Here is a 27112-nt window from a genome sequence, read left to right on the forward strand (position 1 = left end):
CAGGCCTTCTTTTAGCTTCTCTTTCTCCTCTCTCTTTCTCTAAAATCCCAGAAGTCCGCACACCCCACCCTAAAGTCTCCTCCGTGTCTCTTACCCCCATCCAACTGCTTCAACCTAGCTCAGACACAGACACTGCCTAAGCCACCTATAGAATATCAAATCAGGCACCCTGAAGGCTTGTGAAGGACCACTCCAGAGGTGAGAAAAGAGTGACTCATGGGTGCTTGCCAACCCCTGGCCCCCGAGTTGCCCTGACTCCCACTATGGTTACACTACTCTGCCTAGGCAGGGGCAAAATCCTTCTCTCCTAGTTTACCTGAAACAGACTGGAATTTTTCAAAAGGGACTTTAATTCTCTTTGTGTGTGTGTTTTTAAAGAAAGGAAATAAATTCGATATATGGGACATTAAAAAAGGGAGAATTTGCATGTTTCTTATCTTAAAATAATGCCCACCTGGCAAGATATCTCTTCCCTGGTAAAGATCACTGAACTCCCAAGCCCTGGCTCCCTGTCCTTCAGTTCTGTGTGCAACCCCACAGCACAACCCACCTCTCCTTCCCATTGGAACCAAGGGGGTGACAAGCTGGACATTGAGTGAAATGGAAATCGCATCTTCCCTTGTGATTTTTGTTCCATATTTTATTGTAAATTTTTATCTTTGAAAACATGATCCAGGAACATGTCAAACATGTTTTTCAACAATACCAAAACATATGTAGTGAAAAAACTTACTCCTTCTCATCCCTGACGCAGACCCCCAGCTCCCATTCCCCAGGGGCAGACACTGCTCTCTGGTGAGCGTAAATGGAGATGCATATGCCCTGGCATGTTCTACACCCTGCTCTCCTTGTCTTTTTCATTGGATATATCTTAGAAATTGTTCCATAGAGGGGCACCTGGGTGGCTCAGTCGTTAAGTGTCTGCCTTCGGCTCGGGTCATGATCCCGGGGTCCTGGGGTCGAGCCCCACATCGGGCTCCCTGCTCAGCGGGAAGCCTGCTTTTCCCTCTCCCACTCCCCCTGCTTGTGTTCCCTCTCTCGCTGTGTCTCTGTCAAACAAACAAACAAACAAACAAACAAATAAATAAATAAATAAATAAATAAAATCTTTAAAAAAAGAAATTGTTCTATAGTATACAAATAGATAGGCCTTATTATTCTTATCAGCTTTTTCTCATAATCCACACACCAAATTCCCCCATTGATGGATATTTAGCTTGTTTCCAATCTTTTGCTATTATGAACAGGGTACCACAAACATCTCTGCATGTTTCCCTTTGTACATCCCTTAGAAAAATGCTAGAAAGGAAATTTCTAGGTCAAAGAAAATGTGTATTTAAAATTTTGATAGATAGGGCGCCTGGGTGGCTCAGTCGGTTAAGCGTCTGCCTTCGGCTCAGGTCATGATCCCAGGGTCCTAAGATCGAGTCCCGCATCAGGCTCCTCGCTCAGCAGTGAGCCTGCTTCTCCCTCCCCCTCTGCCTGCCGCTCGCCCTGCTTCTGTTCTCCTTCCCTCTGTGAAATAAATAAATTTAAAAAAAATAAAAAATAAAAAATAAATAAATAAAAATATAAAATTTTGACAGATATTGCCAAATTGCCTCCAAAATTATTGTTCCAGTTCATACTTCTACCAGCAATACGTGAGTGTTAGCTCCCTCCCAGTTTTCCCAATCATCCACCAAACTTTTTTATCTTTGCCAATCTGATATATAAAAAATGATGTTTTGTTATACTTTTATTTTGAATTTCTTTTAGAATAGGTGATATTGAGCAAGAAGTGTAGCATAAGCTTCAGAAAACAAACTCTGGTCCTTGACTGCTTGGGTTCAAGTCCCAACCCAACCATTTATTAATTGGGTGACTTTGGTAATTTACTGAACCTATGTTTTTGGTTCCTTATCAAAAAATGGGATTCATGGGGCGCCTGGGTGGCTCAGTTATTAGGCGTCTGCCTTCGGCTCGGGTCATGATCCCAGGGTCCTGGGATCGAGCCCCGCATCGGGCTCCCTGCTCGGCGGGGAGTCTGCTTCTCCCTCTCCCTCTGTCTGCTGCTCCCTCTGCTTGTGCTCTCTCTCTCTCTCTGTCAAATGAAAAAATAAAAAAAATCTTAAAAAAGATGGGATTCATGATAATAAGACATTCTTCATACAGTTATTGTGAAAATTAAAGGCATAAGTGAATATAAATGTTAATTATCATTATCACATTTTCATGTTTAATGACCGTTGTATTTTTTCCTGTGACATGTCTATTAATGTCCTCTGTGCATTTTTTTATTGTTTGTTATCTTTTTATTTCTGAAATACAAAAGGTCTTTATATATATTTGGGAGATTAACCCTCTATCATATGTGTGGCAAATATTTTTCCCAGTTTTTCCTTGCCTTTGACTTTATTTATGGCATTTTTGAATTTTCAAAGTTTTATGTAGTTAAATATAACAATCTTTCCTTTTATGACTTTTGAACTTAAAGCTGTGCTCCAGGAACCTCACACTTCTTAAAGTAAGAATGAATAGCAACTAGAACGACTTTGGGCTTTTACTCCCTGCCTTTCCTCCCCTCACTTTCTCTCTGTCCTATGAATGAGCCAGGATTATCTCCTAATACCTCCTCAGTGACTTATCCAGATTCAGTCTCTCCCTCTTCCGTCTATAGTCAAGAGTAAGTCCAACCAAGACACAGCCCTGCTCACCAGTGTTCAATAACTCCCCATTACCACATGAGCTAAGAACAAACTTCTCATTAGAAGCATCTGCCTAAATGACACCAACTTACTTTGCCAGCTGGTGATTCCCCTAAATGTCTCTTACCCTCCAGTCCGTCTCCACTTTTCAATATTCCCCTAATAGTCTTTCCCTCCTCTCTGATTCTCATCACACTGTTTCATCTTTGTAAAGCCTCTGCCCATCTCTGCCTTCCAAACTTCTCTTCATCTTTCAAAACTCATCCCAAATACCCCTTCTGCATAAAGTCTTCACTGATCCCCAATAATCAGATGTGAGCTTTTCTTCCCCTGCACAAAGTTACCTTCTTTGTTCTTTTCCTGAGATATGCATCTCAATCTGTCCTAAATAAACCAAGAACTCTAGGGGAAATATGAGCTGCATTTCATTCATCTGTGCATCTGCCCATTTCCTTAACCTTTTGTTGAAATAAATTGTAGACACAAGTAATCAGATTGATGGGGGGGGCAGTGGCGGGGGTGAGGGAGGGATAACCAAGGAGTTACTGTTCTCTGGCTAAACCATCACACTCAAGCAGCTGGGCTGGAGGCTGCTGGAGCTGCCTTCCCCAGTTGGGTCTCCCGGGCTGTGTCAGATGATAGGTATTGGTTAATTTTGGTTCAGGTGCAAGTGAAAGAATACAAACAAAAAACAAAAAAGGGACTTGCTGGGGTGCCTGGGTGGCTCAGGTCATGATCCCAGGGTCCTGGGATCGAGCCCCGCATCGGGCTCCCTGCTCCTCAGGAAGCCTGCTTCTCCCTCTCCCACTCCCCCTGCTTGTGTTCCCTCTCTCGCTGTGTCTCTCTCTGTCAAATAAATAAATAAAATCTTTAAAAAAAAAAAAGAAGGGACCTGCTGGGTGGAGGAGCAGGTCTCTCTCTTCTCTCTCTCTCCACCCTCAGCCCCACGTCCTGTGTGTGTATTGGCGCCATTATTGGAGAGGCTGTCCCCTATGAAGGCAAGATAGTGACAACAACTCTCGTGGGCTATGGTACTTGCACATCCTCTCAAATTCAAGTCCAAAGAGAAGGAGTCTCTGCCTCCCTCCTAACAGCTCCAGCGGTCTCATTGCCTTTCTCTTTCTTTTAATGGGTTAGATGTCCACATAGAGCCAATCACTATGACCACAGCCATGTATTGCCCTGACAGGTAGGGCCTGAACACCTGTCCAGTCTCAGAGCTAAGGATCGAGTGGGTTCTATGAGCCCATGGGCATGGTATACAACCTGAAATCACTCCACAGAAGGCAATTGACATAATGTTACCAGAAGAAGGAAGAACAGATGCTATTGACCAAAACCACCCAATAACCACTGTGCGGAATGCAGAGCACGGCTGCCCTCTTGGAAGAGGGGGATGGGCCTGAAGCCTCAACCCTGAGCTACTTCTCTCCTGCCTGCCACTTTCCCCTGCCCTGTAGGCAATGGGTCTAGTTTCCAAACACAACATGGTCCCCCAAGGTTTGTGGCTTAGCCGCAGGACCAGTGTGAACAGATCCTAACCAAACCCCAGACCAGGCGATGGCTGGCGTGGTCCAGCCGGCTCCAAGTTATTAGAACCAGGAGTCCCAGCTCCAGTCCCAAGAGTTGTACAATTGTTTATCTTTGTTGGGGAAAAACTGCAGCCAGAACCATAAATCACTGCCCAGCTGGATGGCTTCACTGAAATGTTTGTTTAAACAATGAAATCTCCTGACGGACTGAAAATATAGGATGGATCACCCCGTCCTTCTCAGGCCTAGTCTTGCAGGCTGGAGCCTGAAGCCTGCAAGAGGGACTCAAAATTGGCTTCCCACCCCCCACCCCCCATCCCTCCCACCCCCAATATCAGCACTGAAGAATGAAGCCACAGCATAGCTAATCTGAAACAGCAGATAATGCAAAAGCCATGTCTATCAATCTTTGAAATGCAATCTCCAGAGTGGTTTGCATTGGACGTGCCTTCCTAATGGAAGTAGCATTTCTTGGCTAATGTGCACAAAAAGGCTGCTTAAGGGGTGGTCCCTAGGACACAGCATGGAGCATGGGAGATCTGGTCCTGCCTAGACCACTCTGAGGTGTGGGCAAATGACTTCTGCTTTCTGGACCTTGGTCTCCTCACTTGCTACACGACAAAGTTACACTTGGTCTTTACGTTTTCTTCCAGCTCTCACTTGCTAAGTAAGGCAACCATGTGTTTACATTCCCCAAAGAAAGACTAGATAAACAGGAGGGGGCAGGGAAGGGAGAGGGAGAAGGGGGAAAGAAGGGTGTTGAACTGGATAGTTCCCTGAAGCCCCTACCAGCCCCAGGCCTCCCTTCTTTGCTCTCTGGCCCTTCAGAGAAGGAGGGAAGGTGAAGCCTCAGACTAGGAGCATAGTCGGTAGACCCATAATCGGGGCCCGGTGCACTCTGAGGAGGAGGTTAAAGGATAACCATTCATGGGTGTGGGTGACATAGACCAAGTCAGACTGCAGGACAGGGCCTGCGCTAAAGCAGTACCTAGCTGTGGACGGAGGGAGCCCATCAGGCCTGATGGGGCTTGATGGGGGCAGCGGAGCACCCAGAGCAGCTTCCTTCCCAGCCCCCACCTAAAGGAAGAAGGCAGCGGAGACCTGAGCCTTTCCAGTCTGGGGCCTGAGACCCTGGCTCTGTGATAAGAGCTATGACAGGGCTGTGATAGAGTATGTGAGGCAGGGTATCGAAACATCTGATCTTGGGTTTGCCAGATATTTTCAAGAACATATTATCTGTCCCATAGTGCGGGAGGCTTTGAGATGCAAAGCTGAGTAAGACCAGGGTCTTTGAGGGTTTGTGATGAAGTATTCCAAAGGGCCAAGTGGTGGGATTTACAACAAACGTCATGGTGGCGATTGGGAAAGAATGGATAAGGGATGGGTTAAGGATTATGTGAGGGGGTGTAGGGGGTAAATCGTGTCTCTAATTGCTGTGGAGTCTGTGATGGGATTTTATGATGGGATGGTGTGGGAGGCCCATAAACTATAAACTGAGAATGTGATGGAGCGTGTGCTGGTGGGTGTAACAGGGTATGTGAAGGGGTAGCTGGACGCATGATGGATCATTAACAGAACAGCCTTTTTCTGAGCAGCCCTAATGAGATCAAATTCTTCCTCTTAATGTGGTCTCAGTAACACTTTATATTTATCATTTATAGCACTTACTACAATTGAAAGGAGTTCATTGTTTGTAATTATCTGCTTAATTCCTGTCTCCCTTACTAGGCTCTAAGAGCTGCAGAAGGAGTAGCCACGTGGGCTCTTCACTTCTGTACCCTCACCCTCCACCCCACCCCAACACATAGCCCAGGGCTGGACACATAGTAAGTTCTCAATAAGTGTGATCAGACAAACAACTCTGTGATAGTCAGGGTGGCCAAGCCCTTCCCCAAATTCTTCAGGGCTGGACGTCCTCGGAATAAGGAACAATTTTGTGTCAAGAATCAGGTGACTTTGGTTCTGTTTGAAGGGAGGTGTTGCCCTCTGGTGGCCAAAAGGGAGAAATACACGGAGAGGAGGCCGCCATCCCTCCCAATCCAGCCTCCACTGTCTAAGGGGCCGGGGGGCCTGCAGCCACCCCTCAGCTTGTGGTCCAGCCCCCAGCCACACAGGAATCAGCCCCAGCTTTCCACTCTGCCTGTGGAATGGTAGGAAATGGAGATCATGCAGACCCTGTCCTGGACTGCCCCTTCTTCAGTCCATTGACCCTCCATCGTTTTCACATCATGGTCACCCAGCCCTGCCTTCTTCCGGCTGGGCTCGGCCCCACTTCTCCCTAACTCTGTACTCAGTCCTTCATCCTCGAAAGCAATTAGTCCAGGGAAAGGGGGCGCATGCAAACATCCTTGATGAAAATTTCTCATCATCTGAGGTTTCACTTGGGACTTTGACCAAAACAAGTACAGAAACAGGATGGGGGTGGGGGGGGGATTTTAATCAGGACTCAGTCACCATCATGTAGAGCAAAGATGCTGCCATTTTTTTGTGAAACTGGGCTGACCCACTCTGGACAGTGGGTGTCGGCAGGGCTGCTGGGAATACATAACTTGTTTCTATGACTTCTCCTTGACAGATGAGTGCATTCCTCTGCACTTACTCTCTTCCTCTCCTCTATCCTTCCCTTAAAACCAAACATCCCTTGGCCCACATGACAATGGTGCCCAGACTTTTATTTTTCTTAAGATTGTATTTATTTATTTGTCAGAGAGTGAGAGAGCAAGCGCGCATGCGCACGAGCAAGTGGGGGGAGGGGCAGAGGAAGATGCAAGCTCCATGCTGAGCAGGGAGCCCGATGCGGGGCTGATCCCAGGACCCTGAGATCATGACCTGAGCTGAAGGCAGACGCTTAACCGACTGGGCCACCCAGGTGTCCCATGCCCAGACTTTTTTTTAAAAGTCCAACATTCAAACTAAGTTTATGAGACAGATAAAATGGAACCTTACCTGCAACATAAAGGATTAGTTGCTTTACAGTGTGAATGACTACAGTTTCACTCATTCAACAAATGTTTGTTGCACACGTAAGTCCTACTACAGACACTAGGGAGATTAACTAGGCAGCTCCCCCAAGGGAGCTTAGATTCTAATGGAGCATCCTTTAGTTATACAGCTTTTACCATGGAGTTCCTCATCCTCAGTAATAAATTGGAGTAATGATTTCCTCTTTGCTACCTCACAAGGCAATATGCATATGAGATATTGAGAGAGAATTGTACATTGAAAGGACTGGTTCACAGAAACACAGTCGCCCTATAAATTGAGTTAATAATCATATGTATGTGTTTTGTACTTGTCTTTTTATATTTCCATGGAACATGTTTTTTTTTTCCTTACTGCAGTTGGGTGAAAGAAAGTGGCAGCGTCCCCCAAAGCTATCCCATGTAAGCATGCCAACTGAGCACAGACAGTGCATTCACTAAGCAAACCCAGGTGTGTGTCCCTTTGCCACTCCCCACTCTGACCCCTAACTCATTCTATATAGGAAAGCTGGAGCTATTATGGCCAGGGGTGTTCCCCTAAGGACATGCGAGCACCTGAGTATCCTCAGTCGGAATGCTGTTCTCCAGTGGACAGCTCATTTCATTCCTTTCATTACTTCTTCATTACCTAATGAAAGACCTCCTTCTGCTCCCACAACACCACTGTCTGATGGAGCCCAGGGGGCCCAAGACAGTACTGTTCCAATGCTACAGTTCTCGCCAAGGTGGGGAAAAGTCTCCCCCACTATGCTTGGCTCTTTGCTTTAATTTTCCGAAGGGTGGCCTGGCTCTTTCCATTTCACTACAGACCCCTCTGTTCGATAACTTTAAAAACGTTCCCCCAGGGCAAAATTGAAGGACATATAATACAACCCACTAACACCACCTTATAGCTCCCTCATGAAGCAGCTCTGAATTTGCACCCCATGCCTGAATCCTTCCCAGCCTCAGGGTACGTCTGCACCCCACCCCCAGGAGCAGTCAATACCAAGAGAGAAAGAGAGGCTGCCCACAGCCTTGCCCCCTACCTTCTTCATTCAATTTGGTCCTGACAATTGATTCTAAATCTTTCCTCCCTGTTCTCTCGGGAGGCCCACCATATTCCATCCATGTGTCCTACAATTCTTACCACAGAGATATAGAGTCAGTCTCCCAGGGGACACTTACTGTAAATATGTAGGTTAGACAAGTGGAAAGGATCTTAATTTAAGTTATTAATACAAATAAATAAAATAAGATAAATCAGAGTAAGAGAAAAATGGATTAATTAATAAAGTAACTCTGCCAGGTGGAACCACACACAAACTCAGAGCCCTTTCTCTAATCAAAACAACTAAAACATAAAAGTTAATGCCCTATGTTTGTTCTAAGGTGAGAAAGCTAGAATCTTTGACAGGAAAACACTTTAAGACAAAAAGAGAGGGCAAGAACGCCATCAAACCATCCTGGCTAGAGTATAATGCGCAAGGAAACCTCAGATCTTATCACTGGGTCTACATCATATGCGTGTGTAACAGAATGGAGAAAACTGCATTTCTCAGAACTCTTCTCAGGGAAAATACTAGATATGGTCAGAAAGAATATTCTAGAAGCTTCTCGAACGGAGCTATGGGCAGGGGTGGCAGGAGTCAGACCACTAAGGGCAACAACAAATGCTCAAGTGACAAAGGGTGAGGGTTCAACTACACTCTAAGGAGACAGGTTGTTGTCTAACTGGTCAGGTGTGCATTTTGGGGGCCAGAGTGTGATTGCTCAGGACAGTGAAGGGGAAGTGGAGACTGCAAGGAGGGGCCACTGAGGAGAGGCAACTTTATAGACAGAGGAACAAAGATAAGAATCGCAGCAGGTCTCTCATCAGAGACTATGAAGCCTGGAAGAGAAAGGACTGATATATTTAAAATACTGAAAGATAAAAAAAAAAAAAGTAACCCCAGAATTTCATACACAGTGGAATATTTTTCCAAAATGAAAGAGAAATTAAAAAAATTTCAAACACTACCTAAGAAAATAAAACATCAGTAGGTCTCTCTTATAAGAAATGTTAAAGCAAGTTCTCCAGGGAAAAAGAATATGATAACAAACAGAAATCAAAAGCTACACAAAAAATTAAAGTTAAATATAAAAAGTTATAATTAAAGTAAATATAAAAGATTTTTTTATTTCTAATTACTATAGTAGATAAGTGACTGCCTAAGCCAGAATAGTAGTAAAGTATTGTAGGTTTAGAACATAAAAGTGAAATGGATGACAGTAGCTTAGAAGTCAGGAGGAAAGCACAGGGATTATACTATTAGAAGAGAAAAAAATTGAATAAGGAACAGACAAAGCAAGGAAAGAACAAAACAAATAGAAAACAACTGGTGAGATTTTAAATTTTGATCCATATGAATGGTCTAAAAAATCAGATGAAAAGGCAGAGATTGACATGTGGGATAAAACAGTGAGATCTAACTATATATCTAACTATATGCTGTCTACAAGATAGCTGTTTACTTTTAACCAAGATATACATTGGTTAAAAGTAAAAGGATGGTAAAAGATATACTGCGTAAACACTCATCAAAAAAAGTATGGTGGCTAGATTAGCATCAGGCAAAGTAGATTTCAATACAATAAAGATCACCAGGGATAAAGAAGGATTAGTTATTTAGTGATAAAGGGGTCAATTCACCAAGAAGGCATAATCTAAATTTGTAAGCACCTAACAACAGAGCTTCCAAATACATGAGGCAAAAACCAATAGAACTGAAAGGAGAAGTAGATTAATACACAATTACAGTTGGAGGCTATAATTAAGTTATAAAACAAGTCAAAAGAAAATCAGTAAGGATATAACCAATCTAAACATCACTATCAGTGAACTTGACCTAACTGAATTTATAGAACACTCCACCCTACAACAGCAAATTTCGCATTCCTTTCAAGTGAGCACCAATCATTTACTAAGATAGACCATTGCGGGGGGGACATAAAACGAACCTCAACAATTTTAAAGACTTGAAATTATGCAATGCACGTTCTCTGGTCTAACTGGAGTTAAACTAGAAATTAATAACAAGAACATACCTGGAAAACCCCCAAATATGTGAACATTGTCTGCTGGGAGTGTTCACTAGGTTGTTGCTGCTTGGTGTGAGATAGATCCCTCTTCTCTACCGCCTCACCAAAGTCCTTAGTAAAATCTGTGCAGTTTACTAATGCTTTAGCCCAGTAGGTGGCAGACTAGCACCCACAGGACAAATCTGACCCTTGGGCAGTTGCACTCTGGACTGTAAGCTAAGAATGCCTTTTAAAATTGTAAAGTGTTTTGAAGGAAGAGAAGAGGGAGGAGGGGGAGGGGAGGGAGGAAGAGAACAAGGAAGACCAGGGGGACGAGGAGTCCAAGAGGAGGAACAGCAGCAGCCTAAAACAGTCTAAAATATTTGCCAACCTGTCCTTTAACCTCATAAAATGAGTTGAGAAGTGTTTTCTCTCCTGTTTTCCCAAAAAGTTTGTGACACATTGGTATTATTTTTTTTCTTGACCTGTTTACCAGAAAAGCCTGGAGTTGGGGTATTCTTCGTGGGAAGGTTTTGAGTTATAAATGCAATTTCTTTCATAGATACAGAGCTATTCATGTTTTTATTTCTTCCTTTGTCAGCTTTGATAATTCATCCCTCTCTGTTCAAGTTTCCATCTGCTATCATTTTCCTTCAATTTGAAGGATTTCTTTTAACATTTCACATAGCACATTATGCCAGTGTTGAGTTCTCTCAACTTTGAGGGTTTTTTGTTTTGTTTTTAAAAAAAAAATTTTTTTTTTAAGAGAAAAAGAGCATGAGCAGGGGAGGAGTAGAGAGAGAGGGAGAAGCAGACTCTCCATGAGCAGGGAGCCCGATATGGGGCTCGATCCCAGAACCCCGATATCATGACCTGAGCCAAAGGCAGATGCTTAACTGACTGAGCCACCCAGGCACCCCTGGGTTATTTTGTTTTGGTTTGGTTTTTTTTGTTTGTTTTTTAATGCCTTTGTTTTCATTTCATTTGAAGGATTTTGAATAACCTTTTCATTTTGGAGGTTATTTTTTTGCTAAATAAGGAATTTTAGGTTGACATCTTTCTTCTTATAGAACTTGAAAAATCCCTCTTCTGGCTTTCACTCTTTCTGATGAGAAGTCAGTGTTCGTTCCTATTTTTGGTTTCTGTATGTAATGTGTCTTTCTCTTCTTGCTGCTTTTATGATTTTTCTCTTCATGATTAGGTTGTAGCAATGATATGATGTGTCTTGGTGTGGTTTTCTTTGTGTTTATACAGCTTGGGGTTTGTTGAGATTCTTGGATATTTGAATTTTTAGCTTCCATCAAATTTGGACATTTTTCAGACATTTTTTTTTCCCAATATGTTTCTGCCACATTCACTCTTTTCTTTCTTTCTGGAACTCTAATTAGATAAATATTAGACTCCTGATATTATTCCCACAGGGCACTGAGTCTCTGGGGGCTTCAGATGGGAAAGTTGCTATGTTTGCACATTCATAGATATTTTCTTCTGCAATTTCTAGTTTATGTGCTGCTGAGTCCATTTAGTAAATTTTTACCTCTGGGTATTGTATTTTTCAGTTCTAGAAAATTTAATACTTTGGTTCATTTTCAGATTTTATATTTCTTTTCTCACCATATTCATATTTTCCTTTTAATCCCTGAACATCTTTATAATAGTTCTTTTAATAGTTCTTTGTATGCTAATTCAATAATCTTTGCCATTTATAGATCTAGTTCTTATCATTGATTTTCTCTTGGGTATGGGTAATGTCTTCCTTCCTCTTTGCATGCTAGTAAGTTTTTATTGGATGCTGCTGGACAATGTGAATGTTACATCGTTGAGTGGCTGCATTTTGTTCTTTCTTTGAAGATTATTGAGACGGGGGGCAGATAGTTGACTTAATTAAAGATAATCTAAAAGCTTTCAAGGTTTGTTTTTGTGCTTTGTTAGGGTGGATCTAGGGCAGTGGTTCTAAATTTGTACACCTTTCCCCCACACCTATCCCCAGGATATTGGCAATGTCTAGAAACAGTTTTGGTTATCACAACCAGGAAAGTGCTACTGGCTTCTAATGGTTAGAGGCCAGAGATGCTGTTCAATATTGTAAGATACACAGGAAAGTCCCCGAAAACAAGAATTATCCTTCCCAAAAATATCAATGGTACCAAGAATGAAAAACCCTGATCTGGATTACCTTTACTCTAGGGCCAGTGTTACCCAACTACTAAGATACCTACTTAATGACTCAGATAGTAAATGTCTCTCCATTCTCCAGTCTGGCTGGTTGGAACTCGAACATCTTTCAACCTGATGTGAGCTCTGGACATTGTTCAGCTTACAGCTTCCTGGTAGTTGTTTTTCCAATAGTTGGCCCTTGCCTGGCTTAGGAGAGTCTTACCCCACGCATGCACAGGTAGTATTTACCCAAAACTCAAGAGAACCCTATGTGAACTGCTGGAGTTCTTTCTCTGCATAGCTTCCTCCTTGCTAGTACTCTGTCCCACGAACACCAGCTGCCTTAGCCTCCCGGACCTCCACTGTCTGGCATTTCAATTCAACGAGCCCTGCAGACTGTGTGTGGATTGCCCCCCGTCCCTGTGCTGGGTCTGTAAAGGGTATTAGGCAGAAAGCTTCGGGAATCAAAGAGTTCTCCATGTGTATCTCCCATTTCTGCACGTCTTGCGAGCCAAGGCACTAACTTCTTTGTTCCTGACTATCTTTTCAAACATGATGGTACAATGAACAGCCTTGAAAATTAAAGATAGTGTCTCCCTGTGGATCAAAGGGCAGGTTTGTGTACTGTCCAATGTTATAAAGGTAATGTCTCCCTGCAAAGCAAAAGTTAAGTAGGCTTGGGGCGCTTGGGTGGCTCAGTTGGTTAAACGACTGCCTTCAGCTCAGGTCATGATCTCAGGGTCCTGGGATCAAGCCCCGCATCGGGCTCCCTGCTCCGCGGGAAGCCTGCTTCTCCCTCTGACCCTCCCCCTGCTTGTGTTCCCTCTCTCGCTGTCTCTCTCTCTCTGTCAATTAAATAAATAAATAAAATCTTAAAAAAAAAAGTTAAGTAGGCTTACTGCCCATTATAAATGATTCTGGTTCCCTAAGCTCAGTGTTCCTCCTCTGTAATGTAACCCACTGCCTGTGCTTCTGTCACCTGGACCTCTTCACATTGCCCTGTGGGAACTGGGACTCAAGAAACCAGTGCAAATGCAGATGCTCTGGCCACTGGTATTGCTGTGAGTAATAAAGTCTTTTGTCTTCGATCTGGGAGTCTTATGTCTTCTGCCAGCATCCATGAAAGAGCAGCAAGCTAACTTGTTAACTTGTAAGTAGAATTTCAGCCTCCTTCACGGTTCTTAACATACCCATTCTATACTAGGCACTATAGTAGGCTCTGATCACAAGAAGTGAACCACACACCAAAAAAACCCATAATCTGCCCTTCTGCAGTCTATAGTCTGGAGCAACAAAGATTTTAAAAGACAAACATAATTTTTATGGGCGCCTGGGTGGCTCAGTTGGTTAAGCGGCTGCCTTCGGCTCAGGTCATGATCCTGGAGTGCCAGGATCGAGTCCCACATCGGGCTCCTTGCTCAGCAGGGAGTCTGCTTCTTCCTCTGACCCTCTTCCCTCTCATGCTCTCTATCTCTCATTCTCTCTCTCTCAAATAAATAAAATCTTTAAAAAAAAGACAAACATAATTTTTAAATGGCAATAAGTATCAAAAAAGAAATCAAGAAGTTACAACAAGAGAATGACAAGGGGGACGATTTTAAATGAAATGGTTAAGGGAGGCCTCTCTGAACAGGAGATACTTAAATTGAGCCTGAAGGATGAGAAAAGAAGCAGACATAGGATGAGCAGAAAAAGAGATTGCCAGGCAGAAGGAACGGCATCTACAATGGTCTCCTGAAGCAAAACAGAGTTTGGCACATTTGAAGACTTGAAAGAAAACCAACACTGGTAAAGCAGAGTGAGCCATAGGCGTGTGTGGTGTGCTAGGTGAGGATGGAAAGATAGTCAGGGTCTAAATCAGAGGTTCTAAACCCTGACTCTACTTCTGCATCTACTTTAGGAATTTGTAAAAATGTCCAGGCCTCAGACTTCATCCCATCTGAATTAAATCGGAACGTGTAAAGTGGAGCTCAGCCACCAATCACTTAAAAAATACTCCCAGGTAATTCTAATGTGAGGATGGGGTTGACGACCACAGATCTGGACCCTGCAGATCCTTATAGAAGTTTGGGTTTTATTGAGGAGTTTGGGCTTGAATCAAAGAGTAATAAAAAAAAAATTTAATAAAAGCTAGTAGCCATTTCCGCGCTCGAGTCACTGCGCGCCGGCGGGCTGCAGAAGCTGGTATGTCGACTGTCCTGCAGAGCATCGAGCGGCTGTCCAGTCAGGTGGTGCACATCCTGGGCTGTAACCCGGGACCCATGACCCTGCAGGGCACCAACACCTACTTGGTAGGGATCGGCACCAGGAGAATCCTCATTGACACTGGAGAACCAGCAATTCCAGAATATATCAGCTGTTTAAAGCAGGCTCTGACTGAATTTAACGCAACAATCCAGGAAATCATAGTGACTCATTGGCACCGTGATCATACTGGGGGCATAGGAGATATTTGTAAAAACATCAATAATGACACTGCATATTGCATTAAAAAACTCCCACGGAATCCTCCGAGAGAAGAAATTATAGGAGATGGAAAGCAACAGTATGTTTATCTGGAAGATGGAGATGTGATTAAAACTGAAGGTGCCACTCTCAGAGTTATACACACACCTGGCCACACTGATGATCATATGGCTCTACTTTTAGAAGAGGAGAATGCAGTCTTTTCTGGAGATTGCATCCTAGCGGAAGGAACAACTATATTTGAAGACCTCTATGATTATATGAACTCCCTAAAAGAGCTATTGAAACTCAAAGATGATATTATATATCCAGGACATGGCCCAGTAATTCATAATGCTGAAGCTAAAATTCTAGAATACATTGCTCACAGAAATATCCGAGAACAGCAAATTCTTACACTGTTTCGTGATAATTTTGAAAAATCATTTACAGCAATGGAGCTTGTAAAAAACATTTATAAGAATACTCCTGAGCATTTATATAAAATGGCTGAACATAATGTCTTGCTGCATTTGAAAAAATTTTAAAAAGAAAGAAAAATATTTAGCAACACGGATCCTGAGAAGAAATGGAAAGCTAATCTTTAGTTTCAGATTAATGAAAGCTTTTGTTGGTTTGTTTTATTTTTAGAGAATGGTATGTTTTCTTAACTATAATTATTTATAGGGAATATAGAGTATAGAACATTGAAAATAATCCTAAATATACTTTAAAATAATGTCTTATTCCTTCTAAAATATATATTACATTTTACATGTATAATATAGCTTGCTTATCTAATCTGAGTGTTATAACATTTTACCAAAAATTCAGAATCCAACAGTTTATCCATGTTCAACAGATTTATGGTTACTTTAAAAATAATAAAATTTATATAAGTTAAAAAAATAAAAAATAAACACTGAAGGGATTTAAGCATAGAAAAGACATTTGATTTGAATTATTTTTAAAAAGATCTCTGGCTGATGTGAGAAGAACAGATTAAAGGAAATCAGTAGTTGGAGCAAGGAGATAAATTGGGAAGTTACTGAAATTGACCAGGCAAGAGGTTAGAGGCTGGGGCTAGGGTGTGGCCATGAAAAGAATATTGGAAATACTGGGAATCCAGGCCAGATGAATAGAATGGGGCCAGAACATGAGGGCTGTGCCTCAGGACCTTTGTAGATACTGCTCCTTCTGCCTGCAAGGCTCTTTCCCTTGCTCATCCTATGTCTCCTCATCATTTAGGCTCAGTCTAAAAAATACCAGGTTGGGATGCTTGGCTGGCTCAGTTGGAAGAGCATGCGACTCTTTTTTTTTTTTTTTAAGATTTTTTATTTATTCATTTGTCAGAGAGAGAGAGCACAAGCAGAGGGAGAAGCAGGCTCCCTGCTGAGCAAGGAGTCCGATACGGGACTCAATCCCAGGACCCCGGGATCATGACCTGAGCCGAAGGCAGACACTTAACCGACTGAGCCACCCAGGCGTCCCGAGCATGCGACTCTTGATCTCGGCATCATGAGTATGAGCCCCACATTGGGTGTAGAGATTACTAAAAATAAATAAACTTTAAAATTTTTTTAAAAATTTTTTAAAAATAAAAAAATACCAGGTTAAGGAAAATTGACTTAATTCTGTGGGTATCAGAGGAAGGGAAAGGTATTTAAAAATCATGAATCAGGATTGTGTCCAGATGAGCATGACAAAAAACATGACTTGCAGTGGCTTAAACAGAGACTTATTATATATTTTTTTCATATAAGCAAGGAAGGAGTAGCATTTGTTCAGCTACTCAGTGAGGTCAGGAGCAACAGCTTGGTTTCTCCCTCATGGTTGCAAAGTGGCTGCTGCAGCTCCTTTGTAACCACATTCATGAAGCAGTAAGGAGGGAGGACAAGTGGCACCAACCACAATTTTCTCTTTTAACAGGCAATGACAAACTTTCCCAGAAATAACTTCCACTCACTTCTTGCTGGTTATAACTGTGACTCCCTTACCTGAAGGGAGAGTAGAAAAGAAAGGATTTCATTTTTTTCCAGATTTTATCAAGCAAGGCAACAAGAACTGCTGAGTTTAGTTCTTGAGCTAAAGAATAATAGCATCAAAGAGGTGTTTTAGGAAAGTACAGCTTGGGGACCATGGAAAAGTGGAAAGGAAAGAACTAGAAATGGGAAGAAGTTAAGAGGTTCCTGCGGTCAGTCAGTGGGATGAAGATCTGGATTAGAATGAAGACAGGAGAAATAATAAAGGGCTTCATGTAAACAGCATGTCTACTCACAGCCATAGGCATAGGTACATGTGTTTCTGTGCTTTCACTTAAATGTGTATCACTTTTTGCAAAGTTAAAGAAATTTATGTAAATAGATGTTCATTTCTGTGTATTACCTTTGTTTTTCTCTGCATCTATGACTGTGTCATTTATTCATTCATTCAGCAAATACTTCCCGAGCCTCAGCTTTGTGCTTAAAGCAACGTGCCAGGCACTATGGGGAACACAGATATGAGTCAAGCACAAGTCAAGTGCCCTTGAGGAGCTTACAGACTAGGAAAGGAGAAAACACGTGTCCCCTTAGCTAAAATGCAAGTCGGTGAAACGATAAATATCATAAAATTATGAAAGTCCAGAAGAGGAAGTCATTACCTTAGCTAGAGAGGTAAGGAAGGAAGGTGGCATTTGAACTTGGCCTTAAAGAATTAATAGAGGGGTGAGGAATGTAGGCAGGAGGCAAGTGACAATCAATTGGCTAGAAAGGGCAGTGAATAATAAACCTGAAAGAAAGCTGATGGGAAGAATTCAGATTTTATTTTGTAGACTAGCAAGTACAGTTGATCCTCGAATGACACAGTTTTGAACTGTGCGGGCCCACTTACGGGTGGATTATTTTCTATAAATACAGTACAGTATGGTAAGTGTATTTTCTCTTCTTTGATTTTCTTAATAACATTTTTCTTTTCTCTAGCTTACTTTATTGTAAGAATACTATATATATATATATATGTACATATAACATAACCAAAAATGTGTTCATTGACCGTTTATGTTAATGGTAAAACTTCTAGTCAACAGTAGGCTATTAGTAAGTTAAGATTTTGGGAAATCAAAAGTAATATGCAGATTTTCAACTGTGCGGGGGTAGGAGCCCCTAACCGCCCCCCACTCCCACCCGGCAATGTTCAAGGGTCAACTGTATTGATTCGAGTCCTACCAAGGGTAAAGTACTACGCCAGATCCTGAATTTCTACCTGTGATTACATGTCTATGTTTCCATATATATTTTTTGTGAACATGTATATGTTTTAGGATGTACACAGCAGTGTTGCCCTCTCTGTTTTAATAGTCCCATTTCTTTGCGCATTTACACCTAACCCTGTCTATGTGTCACATGTGGCCAGCAGATGGCGCCATAAAATCATAACTAGCAGGGACCATTCTGCCTCTTCCAGTCAAGTAGCATCTCAGACCCCATCAGGCCATGCATGGAGAGATCCCAGGGCCTTCTAGGGCCTTTATCTGTTTCCATCATTAGCATTATTCACCATTGTGTTTCCATGTCTAGTAGGGAACCTGGCAAACTGAAATAATAAATATTTATGGAATGAATTGGTGAAATGCTAACGTGCTCCATGGGAGACCTGGGAGATGGAGGGAAAGCAGAGAAGTACAGAGGTAGTGGTGGGGATGTCAGCCACGCTCATCGAAGTCCCAGAGGGGCCCAGAGCGGGATTCGTGATAAAATAGTAAACTCGGGGGCGCCTGGGTGGCTCAGATGGTTAAGCGTCTGCCTTCGGCTCAGGTCATGATCCCAGGGTCCTGGAATCGAGTCCCGCATCGGGCTCCCTGCCCCTTGGGAGCCTGCTTCTCCCTCTGCTTCTCTCCCTCTCTCTTTCTCTCTCCCTCTGTCTCTCATGAATAAATAAATAAAATATTTTAAAAAAAATAAAATAAAATAGTAAACTCGGCCATTGCTGCCACCCGCAAGACTTCCCCTCAGAATGTGGCGTCTGACTCTGATTCTTTCCTTCTGCTTTTATTGAGTGCCCAGTGAGTACGAGGACCTGTGAGAAATACCACCTCTGCTCTCTAGGTGTTCACAGTCTAGGAAGATAAAGTTTATTTTAAAAAACACAACAACCAGGGATGCCTGGCTGGCTCAGTAAGCAGAGCGTGTCACTCCTGATCTCAGGAACTTGAGTGAGTTTAAGCCTCACGTTGAGCATAGAGCTCACTTAAAAACCACAACAACCAGGGGCACCGGGGTGGCTCAGTTGGTTAAGCGACTGCCTTCGGCTCAGGTCATGATCCCAGGGTCCTGGGATCGAGCCCCACATCTGGCTTCTTGCTCAGCGGGGAGACTGTTTCTCCCTCTACCTGCTACTCCACCCGCTTGTGCTGTCAAATAAATAAATAAAAATTCTTTAAAAAAAAAAACCACACACACACACAACAACCAATACAATTCTCTCTGCCTATTGCTGAGAAATTTCCTTCCCATCCCACGTGAGAAGTGCTCTGTTAAGGAGAAAGCCACAGAGCCGGCAGAAGGTCCGGCTGGGTCTATTCAGAGAACTTTTGGCCCCAGAGACCTCTGCCGAGTGCCCCTCTGGCCCCTAACACCTCCTCCCAGACCCCGCTCCACCCCAGCTGCTTCAGGAGACTATCTCTCCCTCAGATCTGGGCTACCCCAAGGTCTTGCCCTTTTTAGGTACCAAACCTGCGCCCTCTCCTCCTCACCCTCCCCATGCTAGCAGGAGAAGGAAGGGCTCTGATTGCCCACAGTGATTACTGCCCTGGCCCTTTCACACAGGAACACAGAAACCACCTTCCATACTCACTTTGCTCTCATAGGAGAACTGAGGCTCAGACTTCTACAGCAAAAACCTTTGACCGACAAAGATCTACTCGATGGAACCAATTTCAGGTCAGTTGCACATATGAGGGGCTGGGGATATAAAGCACTTTAACGGTCTGGTTGACTTATCATGCATGGGTCTGTCTGCTTCCCCTTCTCTCCCCCGTCCCCCCCCCCCCCCCGCCTTGCTTCTTTCTGAGCGGCCAACAGCATGATTTGTCATGCCATTGCTGGTCAAGGGCTCCTCATGGCCCTCTGAGAAATCTCACAGACCTGTGTCTGACATTCAGGACCCTCTACAAAGTCCAGGACCCACCTCCTATTCCAGCCATTTCTCTTGTTACTCCTTTGTACCCACTTTTGCCCTATGCTCTCAGTACCTTGGATGTGCTTGCACTTGATCTCTCCCGCACCTTTGCTGATGTATGACCTTCCCTGCCCTGGAAGGTCCTCCATCCCCATCTCTACATGGCAAATGCCCACTTGCCTTTCAAGGCCCTCTCAAAAGCCAACTTCTTCCGAAGGCTTTTATACTCTGCCCCAACCTGGTGTGGTCCTCCCTCCTCTCTTGGCAGCCATTAACTGTCGGCTTCATTCTCTTAATGCTCTCTTATGTGATCCCAACTCCTTCGATTCAGGTCTAACTCCTGCAACGGAAAAGCTGTCTTTGATTCACTCGATACCTAGCAACTTGTCTGACCCGTAGTAGGTCTTCAATCAATGCAGAGGCGGTGAGACAGGCAAGGGTGTTTGCTGTAGTTCAGGGCTATGAGATACGGGCCCAAGGAACCGTGAGCTCTAAGGGACACACGATATGGATGCTCTTTCCATGAGGAGATGAAAGTAACACTGAACACCTGTTAGGTGCCTTCTGGCCCCAACCCATGTCCATCAGGCTCCTGGCCTCCTCGATCCTCAAGGACATGCCACTTCAAAAATTATCTCCCCTTCTTCCCACTGCCACGCCTATCTCCCTTTCCCTTCCTTCCTTCCTCTACTGAACCCTAGGGCTCCTTCCCACAAAACCCTGGGGAGAAAATAGAAGGGCTTAGGAACCCATCCCCTTCTGAGCACGGAGATGAGGAAGTGATGATCAGAGGTCACTGTCTTGGTCTATTCCCGTTTCTGGAGCAAAGATGCCAAAATTTGTTCCTTTTTCTTGTGAAAAATGTAGGGGTTTTGACTTCCAAAATTCCCAGAACCAATACTGTCCCTGTGAGCTGTCTGTGTTTCTGTCTGCCTGAGTCTTTATAAAGGGTCTGCCAAGGCTTCCTAAGCCTGCACCTCATGGATGAGTGTCCAGGGTCAGCCTTGGAAATGGCACCTCATCTCCTATCCCTCCCCAGTTCTGCCGCCACCCACCAGGCCCGCCTGAGGAGGGGCGAGTTCATTAGGCAGGCCTGTCTCTGGCTCCTATTCTCTCCCAGGGACTCGCAGCAGAGTCCCTCCCCACGCCTGTGTCTGGCTTCTCAGAAGCCCCTGGAGAGGGTGGAAATTTAAGCTGTAACGTGGACTCGGAAGCAATGTGGGTCAGTTTGGGAAACTGTCACTGCCCTGCTTCCAAGCTTGAAGCCATCCCATTCCAGGGGCAAGTCAAGTCACCACCATCACGGCTCCCAGCCTTGGGCCAGGGCATCACCTTCTGTGCTGTAGACCTCTGAAAAGGTGGACAGCACTGCTCAATGTGGAATCAGACTCTCCTGAGCCAGGAGCAGAGAAATGAGGAGGGCCAGCATGGGAAGTATTGGATGCGGAGATTGGGAAGGGTAGGAGACCGAAACACGCACATCTCCAACAAAGCCAAACCCAGAGGCTAAAGCCAGGGTAAGAAAGAGTGAGTGGGCCCCTGGGTGGGATCAGGCCTCATCGGGCTCCCTGCTCAGCAGGGAGTCTGCTTTTCCCTCTCCCTCTGCCCCTCCCCCTGTTCGTGCTCTCTCTCTTGTTCTCTCTCTCTCTCAAAAAAAGAATGAGAATGGGCATTAGGATAAAGGTTTGGATCACCTTGTGAAGGTCAGAGTAGTTTTGGGTAAGTAATGGTGTCAGGCCCTCTGGACTGGGCCCACCTGGAGGTTGCAGGTAAGAGATGCCAGAGCAGAGCCTAGATAGTAGGTTCTCTCTCTATATGCAGCAAGCAAAGATTAGAGCTTTCTAGCAGGATCCTTATCTCGCCTGCTTTTCCTTTGATCTCTGCTGTCTGTACCTGCGGACCCAATTCCTTCCTCCTTCTCTCATTCATTCACTCACTCAACAAACATTTAAAGTGTCTTTCCTGTAAGGCAAGCACCATACTAGACAGTGAGTCCACAAAGATAAATAAGATTCGATCAATCTTCGACCTTGTGGAGCTGTTATCAAACTGGGAGCATATATTTATTAACAAATTGGTCACAATCCCGTGTGAAAGGGGAAATAAGGCAGGCAGTGAAAGCAGATTGAGGGAGGAGAATATAGTGGAGGGTCAAGGAAGCACTCACAAAGATATTTGAGCTGAAAGTCCAAGTGGGACTCGCCACCCAGAGAAAGGAAGTGTGGATCTTCCTGGAGAGTGTAGTAAGCGCTCAAGTCCTGGGGGGAGGGGGGGGGAGTTTCCAGTAAGGGGGCAAATGCCATTCTTGATTGGACAGATCCCGAGTCAACCAGACCCTGCTCAAGACCCCAGGGGCTACGCTCCTAGCAGAGGTTACCTGGACCCCAACCTAAGGTCCTCCATCCATAGCCTCCCCTCCCCCTCCCCCAGTTACGTTTTGGTCCTGTCCAGGGGAAGCATGGGAGCTATCCCAGACTAGGCTGACCCCAAGAATGACTCCACACTCTGGAACAGTCTGAGACGGAGACAGCCTCATTCCTCGGGTCAATTCACTGCTCAGGCCGTCTCTACTAAGCCTGCACCCCACCTCCAGCTCCTCATACTATACCACTCAGGGGCCCGCCTGCTCCTGCGGGGTCAGCCTCTCCCTTCAAGCCAACTCCTGCCCTGCTCCCAAGGCCTGTAGTAAAGAAAGGCCCGCTCAGCAAAGCCACAGAAAGCCAGGGCCTAGAACATTTGGAGATACCGGGCCAGGGCCTTCCCAAAGTGTAGGCTGGGACTTGCAGAGGCCTCACTGAGCAGAGCTTCAGCATGTCCCTTCGCAGGGGCCCACGCCTGCGGTGTGTGTTGTGCGCTACAAGTCACCCCAGAGGCTGGGGGCCCGCTGCCTGATCAGCACGGGTGCAGTACCCCTCCCCACAAGCCCCCACCCCCCGACAACCTGAGCCAGGGACAGGTTGAGGGGGCAGGAGGCTGGGCCTGGCCCAATGCCCGCGCGGGTTCTCGAGCTCCCGGAGCGCTCCCAGTGACGGGGGCCCCGCTTGGGGCCCCCTGGGCTGGAAGCCGGGCCGCCCCCGCCAGCGCCCCGCAGCGCCTGCGCACGCTCTCTCGGGCGCCCGCCCCGCCCCGCCCCGCCCCTGGCCCGAGCGAGGCGCCGCGGGAGGAATTCCAGCCATTTCCTCTGCGCCGCGCGGTATGTGGCCTGCGCGCTGCCCGACCGCAGCGCGGGCCGGGAGGTGGGGGCCGGGCGGCGCGGGCCGGTCACCAGCCGCGTCTGGCAGCTGCCCGGGCCTCGCTGGCCCGCTCGGGATTCCCGGCCAGCCGCCCCTCGTCCCGGGCCACCAAACCGGCCTTTCCAGCGGCCCCGGCCTGTGCGGCGCCCCCGGGCTCGGCTCCTCCCCGCGCCGCCGCCGCCCGCTCCTGCTCCCCGCCCCGCGCGGCCGCCCTCCCGCCTCCTGTGTCCCCGCTGCGCCCCCCCCCCGGCCGCCGCGGACCCTCGGGGGTCCCCCAGAATCCGAGTTTGAAACTGAAGTTCGCACTTGCTGCGTCACCTTCAGGCAAGTCCCTTAGCCTTTCTAAGCCTCAGTTTTGCCATCTGTGAAATGGTGACCCTAAGAATAGTGCAGCCTCATTTGTGCCGCCCTGGGGTTAAAGGAGGAAAATGACTGCTGGACAAATATCAACAAAAAAAAAAAAATGGTTTTTGTTTTCCCTAGGTATCCATACTGTCCTTATTTTCCTAGATCTTCCTACCCACCCTGCCCATGGCCTCTTCCAGTCTAATTTGCCACGGGAGCAGTCAGGGCTGGCTTTACAGGTAGGCATAGTAGACGGCTGCCTCCCAGCCCAGCCTGCTCAAGACTGCTCCCTCATATATGTACCGAATGCCGGAAGGTCCAAAGGTAGAGCCTTCCTATGGATTATTTGTCCTCCGGCTTCTTGAAAAGCCAAAAGACAGCTATCGACTTTTTTTTTTTTTTTTTTTTAATGTAGTCTGAGAGCAGCCAGACACATACCGATTAGGGAAAGATGAAGAGGAGGACCTGGACGTTGGGTCTGCAAACTTGGACTCTAGTTTTGCTGTTCTGGAAGAGAGGATGGGCCACCACGTGCTCTCTGGGCTCCTCTTTCAAAGTGCAGATCCCCAGAGAGAGAGAACATTCTTTCAGGCTTTAACCCTTTGGAGGAGCAGCCAGGAAACAGAGAGCCACAGCCCTGGGGAACTGGGAGGGTGGGGTACGCTTCCTCCACCACCCACACCTGCCTCACCCACGCCCACAGCTGCCATAAATAGAACACTAGGTGGTGTTGGAAAGCCCCGGGTTTAGCCAAGCCTGATCACCGACTGCTCTGCAGACACAGCACGAAAGAGCCATTCTGCCTCGGTGTTCCCCCAGATGGCCCCTTGTTTTGATTTTATAACTTTCATTCCAGCCAGAGTCCCAAGGCCGGGAATCAGCCCTTGCAGCAAGATGTGCCCCCCTCATTCCCCACACATGCTACAGCCACAGACTGCATAAATCCAGGTAGAGACAGGTCCAGAAACACAGGTGCTATAAATATCCTAGTCCAGCCAGGAGACTGAGCTCTCAGGCAGCCCCCTTCCCACCCACCCTTCTCTGAGCCTGGCACTTCCAGGCCCCAGCCTTGCTGCAGCCTGGTCTACCTCAGCGGGAGGGGTGGACTTCATCCGTATCAGAGGCCTGTTTCCCCTTTCTGTCTCTAACGTCCCCTGGACTCCCCAACCTAAGGGTTTTCCCTCTACTTAGGATACCTCTCCCTAACTCCCAACTGTAGGTGCTTCCTCTCTCCCCTGGTATTTTTAGAAGGCTTCTCCCATAGAACCCCCATGCTGAGGCCAGTCTTCAAGAAAGGCTGACTCCTCTTTCAAGATGGATGAGATTGCTGCCTTTGGCTGGAAGGCGGCAACCTCAAGCAGATTTTACAATTTACAGTTTGATTCTAAATTTTTGGTAGCACTTTTTGTGCGGGGAAGAAACAGGCTGGAGGCAGAGTAGATCTAAAAGAGGGGAAAGGAGAGGCTAGGAGCCTGTGCAATGAGAGGATTAAAGTCCCACTAGAAAAGAGAATTGCTTTCCCAGCAGGCTGGTTCCCAAGAGTTTAGTGGGATGTTCTAAGCCAGTCTTCTGGGCCTGGGACTCCGTGGGGTGCAGCTCACTGAAGCAGAGCCTGTTGGGCAGCAAGAGACTCCAAGGGGGGGGCGGTTACTAAAGTTCTACCACCTGCGGCTAAGGGACTCAGACACCAAAAAAAATATCCCCAGGAAACTCAAAGGCCCGATGGCTTGGAGAGAGGGGAGCAGGTTCGAAGATGATGAGTGAAACAGACCCGAATTACCTGTTTTTACATGTGTCTGTAAAAAGAAACTTTAGTTAACTGCCCATGTTAACACATGGTAGGTAATCCTTCTAAAAATGTGGTCACATTCCTCTTCCAATGTGGGAGCATACTCTTCAGTCACTGTTCTAAGGGAGCACTTTGCCACCTCTATCTCAACGAATCCTGTGTCTGTAGAAGGTACTATCAACTCTTTACTGTGGAGGAAGCAGCTACCCAGCCAGCACAAGAGAGGTGTGAATCCAGGGATCTGACTCTAGTAGTCACAACTTGAACTTCTGCTGTGGGATAACCAACTCTGACGGTCTCTCTGACCAGAAATGGAAGCAACTCCACCACAGTCCTTAACTGCCTTTCACAGCGAGGGAGCTGTTTCTGCAGCAGCAACCTAGCAGACCTGAGTGATTGCAGCCTCGTTGAACTTGATGGCTCCCCTGAGCGGCCCAGGCAACCAACTCCAAGACCCCAATGTATAGAGGAAAAGCCTGTCCGTAGGAGCAGGATTCTAAATGGACTGGATGCAAGTCCCTGACTTGCTGACCCTCATCTCCCTCACTGAAGTGCAAATATTCACTAAAGAGGTAACTAGCGAACCTGCCTAGTCACATACCAGTGTGGACATTTTACCATACTTAAAGTATGAGGGAGATTCATTGTGGTGACCTAAGGTGAAGGTAGAGAAAGCGGGGCTCCCCCAGACAAGGTGTCAGGCCAGAGCAGAGCAGAGATTTCTGGGGTCCTAGAGGACCACAGGGTGAGAAATTGGGTGTTCAAACAGCTGTTACGGATGTGTAACAAAAACATCACCTGGTTACCAGGACCTCATCCTTTCTCCTAACTCTGCAAACCCCAAGTTTTTATTAGCCTCCTGGGCTGCCTTCCCCAATCCTCCTTCTGGAAGTGCCAGAAGCAAACCCTGGAGATGATTAGAGGGCCGCCGACTCAGGCTGTGAGCGAGCCCAAAGGAATGGGTCTGGCTTTTGACCAGGATAGAGCTAAGCCCAGAAGAGAGCTGAATGAAGGCGAGGACCAAGTGATTAACTGGGGCCTGGACAGCCAGGGACTGAAGCACGATCTCATTCACCAAGATGGTGAGCAGATGTGTTCTCTGAAACGTGGACCACATGAGGGAAAACCATCTTCCCTGGATTTGGAAGCTCTTCTTGCCGAAGCAGTGTATTGTGCAGGCAGAGAGGGAAGAGGCTTCATATGGAGATGTGAGAATGGATGACACAGCTTTAGGTGGACTGACAGACCTCGAGGCTGCCCTGCCCTTCCCGAAATGCCCATCTGGGAGGTTGGCAGCTCCATGACTGTTAGAACTCAGACCTATTTGGGGGCAGCAGCCCATGTGACAAGTGTCAGCCCAAGCCCTGGATGTGTACTCTGGGATGGGGAGAGGGATGGATGTGATGAAGTACTTTTAGGGCTTTTAGGGAAACAGGAAGTTCTGGAATCGGAATTCCTTCAAAACCAGTGGACAATATGGCAGTCAGAATTGTCGTAACTGCTGGGTGCAGCCTTTGGAGAAGGTGAAAAATTACAGAGGATGGGGGTGGTTGCCAGGCTGGGTCAGGGGCACACTCTATTCAGAGAGCTTCCCTAACCTTCCTCCATCATCAGGAGCCCCTGAAATTCCTCCTGAACCCCAACACTCAGTCTTGCCACCATCATCCACTTTTCATCCAATGGGATTAATCTCAATGTGTCCTTGTCCCTGTTTGTGTCAATTCTACAATCTCCCTGGCTCCCAAGT

At 46.0% G+C, this 27112-nt stretch overlaps 2 long non-coding RNA genes and 1 pseudogene across 6 annotated transcripts in view; 2 read left to right on the plus strand and 1 right to left on the minus strand.

Moving 5' to 3' along the window:
* The window catches only part of LOC114219684 (uncharacterized), a 33932-nt gene extending 9772 nt beyond the window's left edge, over positions 1-24160 (minus strand). The window contains exon 1 of the long non-coding RNA XR_003611436.2: positions 24015-24160. This is a non-coding gene — a long non-coding RNA (uncharacterized LOC114219684). The remainder of the gene's footprint in view (positions 1-24014) is intronic.
* Positions 14583-15449, plus strand: LOC114219682 (endoribonuclease LACTB2 pseudogene; annotated as a pseudogene).
* The window catches only part of LOC114219685 (uncharacterized), a 42830-nt gene continuing 35097 nt past the window's right edge, over positions 19380-27112 (plus strand). For all 5 annotated transcript variants that reach the window (XR_015768926.1, XR_003611437.2, XR_015768925.1 and 2 more), the window contains exon 1: positions 19380-19760. This is a non-coding gene — a long non-coding RNA (uncharacterized LOC114219685). The remainder of the gene's footprint in view (positions 19761-27112) is intronic.

This window comes from Eumetopias jubatus, unplaced genomic scaffold, assembly GCF_037043125.1.
Source record: "Eumetopias jubatus isolate StellerSeaLion01/CBP00866 unplaced genomic scaffold, mEumJub1_p1.0 scaffold_9, whole genome shotgun sequence".
NCBI lineage: Eukaryota > Metazoa > Chordata > Mammalia > Carnivora > Otariidae > Eumetopias > Eumetopias jubatus.